The sequence below is a fragment of the Tamandua tetradactyla genome, chromosome 18 (genome assembly GCF_023851605.1).
Source record: "Tamandua tetradactyla isolate mTamTet1 chromosome 18, mTamTet1.pri, whole genome shotgun sequence".
NCBI lineage: Eukaryota > Metazoa > Chordata > Mammalia > Pilosa > Myrmecophagidae > Tamandua > Tamandua tetradactyla.
This window is the reverse complement of record NC_135344.1, coordinates 60,713,630-60,721,065: the sequence shown is the minus strand read 5'-3', so window position 1 is coordinate 60,721,065 and position 7,436 is coordinate 60,713,630. Positions and strand designations below refer to the sequence as shown.

Here is a 7,436-nt window from a genome sequence, read left to right as displayed (position 1 = left end):
AATATGGCAGACTAAATTGATCTCACATGATCTCCACTGCCTAGTGTTCATGCCTTTGTGTAATCTCCTCCCCTTGAGTGTGAGCTTCTAACCAACAGAATATGAAACTCTAGAAACTCTCCTTAATGACTTCATAAGATAAGCAGCCTTGTTGGGAAAGCCCACATGGCAAGCCTCTACAGGCTGCCTTGAGAAACTATAAGCAGCTACTAAGAGCAGAGGGTAGTGTCCAATCAACAGCTGGGTTCCTAAGTATCACAGTTACAAAAAAATTAATTCATCCAACAATCTGAGTGAATTTGGAAGTAGATTCTTCCCCAGTCAAGCCTCCAGATGAAAATACAAACAGCACCTTGATTGCAGCTTTGCAAAATCCTAAGCAAAAGAGTCAGCTAAGCCAAAGTCCAGATTTCTGATCCACAGAAACTGTGAGGTTATATATATGTATTGTTTTAAGCCACTAAGTTTGTAGTAATTTATTACACACAATAGAAAATAAAGCATAAATTTTTAAATACTAATACCTATTATTATTATTAACTGAATCCTGCAATCATGTTATGTCCTGTGTGTTTTGGTTGTTTTGTTTTAAAGTAAGTCCAGAAGATACTGCCTGCCTAAAGTCATAATATATTTTTAAAGTCTCCTATTCCACCCTGGAAAGAATAATTTTTCATATTTATTCATTGTTTTGGTTTGTTAAAGCTGACAAAATGCAGTCACAAGAAATGGACTGGCTTTTAACAATGGGGATTTATTAGCTTACAAGTTTACAGTCCTAAGGCTGTGAAAATGTCCAAATTAAGGCACCAACAGGACTATTTTATTTTTCCTGAAAAAAGTCTGCTGGTGATCTAGGACTCCTTTATCACATAGGGAGGCACAAGGTAGCTTTTTCTGGTCCTTTTCTCCTGGTTTCGTTGTTTTCAACTTCTTACGGCTCCATCTTTGGTTTTCTTCCTAAGCTTAGCTTCTGTCTCTCTTTGCTTCTCTAGCTTTTTCTTCCTGAATTTCCATTTGCTTGTTTTTTAATGTGTTTTAACCTCTTATAAAGGACTCCAGTAAGATAATTAAGACCCATCTCAATCAAAATAACCTAATCAAAAGGTCCCACCCATAATAGAGCTACACTCATAGGAATGGATTAAAAGAACATGATCTTTTCTGAACATGTCTTTTCTGGAGTACGTATAGCTTTAACTACCACATTCAGATTTTTAGGAGGACCCAGTGATCCCCAGGAAAGAACCTAAGAAAATTGACTGTGCTATTAACTGGACAGTATATTCATTAATCTCAAAATTTTAAATCTACTTGGACTTCCTAAAAATGACTCCATTCAATCATTATGTATTATCTTTTTATATATATTGTTGCACTTGATTTGCTAAAATTTTGTTAGGAATTTTTGAATCTATGTTGATAAGGGACATCGGTCTGTAGTGTTCTTTCCTTGTAATGTCATTGTATAGTTTTGTTACCAGGGTAATGTTGTCCTTATAGAATGAGTCCAAAAATATTCCCTCCTCTTCAATTTTCTGGAAAATTTTATATAAAATTGACATAAATTCTTTCTTAAATATTTCACAAAATTCACCAGGAAGCCAACTTTCACCTAGAGTTGTCTCCTACCCCCTACCCCTAGGAGAGTTTAATTGTCTTAATAGATATAGGAGTATTCAGGTTATGTCTTTCACCTTGAATGTTCTTTGGCAGTTTTATGTCCTTCAAGGAACTTCTACATATTTTTTTCACAACAAAAAAATCTATGTTTTGAAATGTATTGCCATAAGTTGTTCATAATATTTCCTTATTATCTTCTTAATATATGTAACCTTAATATCTTTAGAATCTATAGTAATGTCACCCCTTTCACTCCTGATATTGGTAATTTCTATTTTCCATTTTTGTTCCTGATCAGTTTGACTGTATATTTATCCATTTTCTTGATCTTATCAAAGAATTAAGCTTTGGATGCATAGATTTTTCTTCAATTACAATTTCATCAACTTGTGCTCTTGTCACTATTGTTTACTTTTCCTACTTACTCTAAGTTTTATTCTTTTTTCTAGTTTCTTAACATAGAAGGTGAGCTCATTCATACAAAACCTTTCTTCTTTACTATTATAGGCATGTAGTTCTATACTAAATGATTTATTACTATAAATTTAAACTAATTAGTAAAATAAATTTAAAATAATTTAGTACTATAAAGTTCTCTATCAGCTTTTGCTTATGTACTTTGAAATCTGTTATTAGGCATAAAAATTCTTAGGATTGTTATGTCTTCTTGATAAATTGACCCCTTTTTATTATGAAATGATATGATAATATTCTTTGCTCTGAAATCTACTTGTTTGATATCATTATAGCCAATCTAACATACTTTTTTCTCTCACAAAAGCACTTTTTATTTGAGGCAGGAGAAGTCTGGCTGAAAAGAATATAATTCCAAGCAATCCAAATCCAAATCCAACTGTTAGTAACACTATTTTGACATCGTACATTTTTTCTCCTTAATCAGAAAAGGATATTCACTTTGAATTTCCTAGCTGGGCTTAAAAAGGGGGGGGGGGTAGCATAGAAAACTGTAAGAGGTTTCTGACCCACAGATACTGTGCTTCATACCCCACCATCCAGCTGGGTTAGTCACCAGGTTGCTAATGCACTGCTGAGGAACTCAGGTCACACCACACTTGCAAGAAAAAAGGAAGCAAGAAAAACAGGAGAGCAGGCCACTTGGGAAAGAGACAGCATTCACAGCTTTAAAACTCAGTAGTGAAGGAGGAATCCTTGCGGGAGAAAGCACTCACCAAGGCAGAGACCACCAGCTCCTGTTGTAACTGAGTAAGGTAGTCATATCTACACTACTAAGCTCAAAGTCAAAGACCTGAACGTTCTCAGCAATGTGTTCAGGTATCACAAACTTGGGGATCACCACCATATTCCTCTGCATGGGGAACCAGATCAGCACCTGGGATGCTGTTTTATTAAGCTTGGTTGCGACTGCTTTGATCCTGGGGTCCTCCAGTAGGGAAGGGTCTCAGGCTTGGCCCAAGGCCTGTCAGGAGAGCCAAGGGGACTATGGGCAGTTACCACGATGTATTTGGATTGGCAGTACTAGAATAACTTCTCCTGAGTTATGGGTGGCACTCAACCTGGTTAACTGCAGGCTTAAATTTTAACCCAGGTTTATTTAAGATTCTCTCAATTTGGAGATGGTTGAAGTTAGATACTTCAATAACTTTGACCAGCCCTTCATCCACCAGCTCTTCCTTGACCACCTGTATGACCACAAAATCGGTGTCATTGGGAATTGCATTGCCTGCCTCATCCAATAGAAAAAATTATTTCCCAGTCTGAAATCCTGTAGACCAGTGAATAAGGTAGAGGCCAAGATAGTCCAGCTTAAGGTCATTAAGTGTCTTCTGGCAGGCTCCCTTCTCCAGGCTTTTCTTGTGGTGTGTGCACCAAAGCTTGCTGATGATGAAGAGGTCCTCATGCTTCACTGCCTGCTCCTTGGGTTTCTCCTGGATAGCCATCTCCACCTTGTTCTCATTCTGGTTCACATGGGCACAATCAATGTGACAGTACCCAACATCAATAGCTACCTGCACAGCCTCTGTTGCTTTGCCTGGAGGGGTCTTCCAGGGGATGGGCATCTTGGCACCATTGCAGAGCACAATGTGATTAGCCATGGCTACTACACTTTGTGGACACAGACCCAGAACTACCTCCACCTTACTTTTTTGGGGGGTGGGGAGGGCGGTGCATGGTCTAGGAATCAGACTTGGGTCTCCTACATGAAAGGTAAGCATTCTACCACTGAACCACTCCAACTTACTTTTTATTTATTTATTTATTTATTTGCATGGGCAGGCACCAGAAGTGAACCCGGGTTTCCAGTATGGCAGGGGAGAACTCTGCCTGCTGAGTCACTGTGGCCCACTACTTCACTTACTTTTGATTAGTGTTAGTATGGAATAACTTTTTCCATCCTTCCATTTTTAACTCTCTTTGTATCTTCATCTTGTTTTTTTATTTATATTTGTCCCACCTATTCTTTGTACTCTTTCTCTTATTTTTCTGCCTTTTTTGAATAAGTACTTTTTATGTTTGCATTTTATCTCCTTCTCAGCATATTAACTATAATTATTTGTTCCAGTTTGTGTGGGGGGAAGGTAGTTGTTTTAGCATTTGCTTACACAGTCTCCCACCAAGTAATATTATACCAGTTTCATATATAGTGTAAGACTATTACAACACACCATTTTATCCCTCCTGGCCTTTATGCACTTGTTTCCAAACATTTTATTTCTGCAGATGTTGTAAAAATTGTCAGTATATTTGATTTAATAAGAGTTATCTTTTAAAGAGATTTTTAAAATATTGCCTCTAATTTACCCACAAATTTATTATTTCCAGGCTTCTTCATTCCTTTATTTATACTAGATTTTTATCTGGTATCAATTTCCATCTGTTTGAAGGACATCCTTTTCTTATAGTGTATTTCTGTTAGTGGTTACTTATTTCAGCTTTTGATGTCTGGAAATGTCTTTATTTTGCCGTCTTTTCTGAAAAATATTTCCACTTTTTATATGAAGACTTAAGGGAAAACCCTCTGCAAACCTCCCTTCTTTCAGTGCAGCTCTTTCTCTGGTACTCTACCCTGTGAACTCTAATCACCTTGGCCTTACCTGAGGCCATTTCTGCCTTTTCAACTTAGACATACTGCTGTGCTACACATGAATCCTCCTCTCTTCACTGCAGTGTGGAAACTCTCTCCAAGAAGTACTCTGGAGCAAATGAAGTGCTTTCCTTATTTGTTTCCCTTTGCTCAGGAATTGTTATCCTTCACCATCTGGTTTCATTGTCAGAAAAATGTTGTTTTATGAATTTTGTTGTTGTGTTTCAGTCAGGAGAGTAAATATCATCTCTATTCTCCACCTTGACCAGAGGCAGAGGTCTCTCACTATTCTTTTTTTTGTTTGTATGTTTGTTTGTTGCATGGGCAGGCGCCAAGAATTGAACCCAGGTCCCTGGCATGAAAGGTGAGAACTCTGCCACTGCACCACCATTGCCCACCCTCTCACTAATCTTAAGTAGTTCACAATGGGTGTAAATACTCTGTCCAAGAAATTTGGTATTTGTCATCCTAAAAACTACATTTATGTCTCACATGGTGCAATATCTCACATAGTGCTAAACCACTAAAGAAAACTCAGGATTTTTTATTATGATAAATAATTGGGACAATTATAGATTTACCCCTATTTTGAAGAAATAAAGTTTGCATCAGGGAGTTGTACACATCTGAGTTGTTGGAAATGCACTGAAACTTTGTTCTAGGGATAAATATACTTATGCCAAATAATCAAATATATATAACTTTTGAGGTCCTTTAAAACAGGGGAGAAATTAAGAGCAAACAGTTAAGTATATTTTATCTTCAAACTCTTCATTTTGAGAAAACTTCATCAGTGGTTTTACTTAGTTTTCCAAAGGCCTCTGTACCAGAAGAACATAAAATTTGTACTATTAATTTTCATAAAGTAGATAGTAATTGCTGCCAAGACATATTGGTTGCTGCCTCCAGCAAGAGCTTTTAAATTATGGTAAATGACAGGAAATCTTCCATTTAGAAGATTCCCTAAGCCCATTTCATTGCAGTCTGTGTACTCTCAAGGGGCTCTTTTTGCTGACTGTATTAGTTGGAGTTCTCTAGAGAAACAGAATCAACAGGAAATATCCGTAATATAAAATTTATAAAAGTGTCTCATGTAACCATGGGAACATAGAATCCAAATCCATAGGGCAGGCTGTGGAGCTGACAACTCAGGTGGAGGATCTGGACAAACTCCACAGGAGAGGCTCACTGGCTGAAGCAGGAAGAGAGACTATCTCTTATGGATCCTCCTTAAAAGTCTTCCATTGATTAGATTAAGTGTGACTCATTGCAGAAGACATTCCCCTTGGCTGATTACAAATGGAATCAGCTGTGGATGCAGCCAACGTGATCATAATTTAATTCTATGAAATGTCCTCATAGCAACAGACAGGCCAACACTTGCCCAATCAAACAAATGGGTACCACCACCTGGCCAAGTTGACACATGAACCTTTCCATGACACTGACTTATGAGGAAGAATCATTCACTAGATCTATTTTTTTTCTTCAAAACAATTATTGAATGGCTTATCCAATAAGGGAATAGATAACAAATTTTAATGTTATAAATTGCCTCTAGTGGAGATCAGTCAAGGAGGACAAGTTGAAAAGTCTTAGGTAATCAGGAAGCACTGAGAGGCAAAGCCTTCACATTTGATACTATACGAAGTAACCAAGCACCAGGAAGAAAGGCTTCATAACTCTGCTCACATATTGTAAGTCCTCCAGTATATCTGCCCCTACAAGCCCTTACATTCTTTTAGGATATAGTTCCTTTAGTGAAAGGCAAATTTCCACGTATTTTGAGTATTTGGAGCATGGAAAATTATTTGAGTAGATCAAATTGTATACTATGCCATGCATTATTAACACTTGTCAAAGTTAAGATAGTGACAGTGCAAACCATAACTGAATAGTCTCTTCACCATACTGGGAAGAGAAAAACTTAATTGGCACATGTATCCTTTTCTAAGATTTGTATGTTGGGTGCCAAAGTGGAAATAGTGACATTCTGAGTCACTCACATATCTCACCCGACATGAGATATTTATTCCTTCAGGAAATAAATTTTTGACCAGAAGTTACTTCCATTTTCTCAGCCAACTCTCAACCCTGTAGAAAAAGTTTCTCCTCAAATCCAAAGCATTTCTATTTCTTCAAAAATGTATAAGGTTATTCAGAGAAAATAGTTTCTAACCTTTATTGTTTAGATTGATATTTACTTGTTGCTGAGCTACAAAGGATATTCCCTGTGTTTCATATTTTCCTTTCAAAGGAAAACTTGAACATTTTTCATTCATATCCCTAGCTTTGAGTCAGAGTCTTTATGGTTTGGTTGTCTGGTGACATAGAACAGCAAATCTTGTTAGAACCTGAAATCAGCCTCTGTGCTTTCAATATAAACATAAAGCTTTCATATACTGGATCTCATTTACCTCCTTATCTCATTTGCCCCCTTATCTGTTATGTTTGGTTACAGACAGTGATACAGGTGACACTATTTTTCAGTCCTTGAGGGGAACGCATTTGTTGATTACTATGAGACCTGGAGTTTAGCACCTTCTATCTAGAGACCAATTAATTCAATACAGCCAACCAGTAGTGACCTCATAGGAAGAGAGCTGGGAAAATAAATGCCCAGACTCCATACTCCTCCTCTTGTCTCTCAGATTTCCTACCAGCACATCCCATTAATAAAACCCAACCAGAAACCACAAGATAAGGGAACTTAATGATGCAGTCTTTTGGTTCTAAAATGCATCCAAAT

General features: G+C 37.2%; 1 pseudogene; it reads right to left on the bottom strand.

Moving 5' to 3' along the window:
• Nucleotides 1-2,690: 2,690 nt before the first annotated feature.
• Nucleotides 2,691-3,698, bottom strand: LOC143662437 (aldo-keto reductase family 1 member B1-like; annotated as a pseudogene).
• Between the last annotated feature and the right edge of the window lie 3,738 nt (nt 3,699-7,436).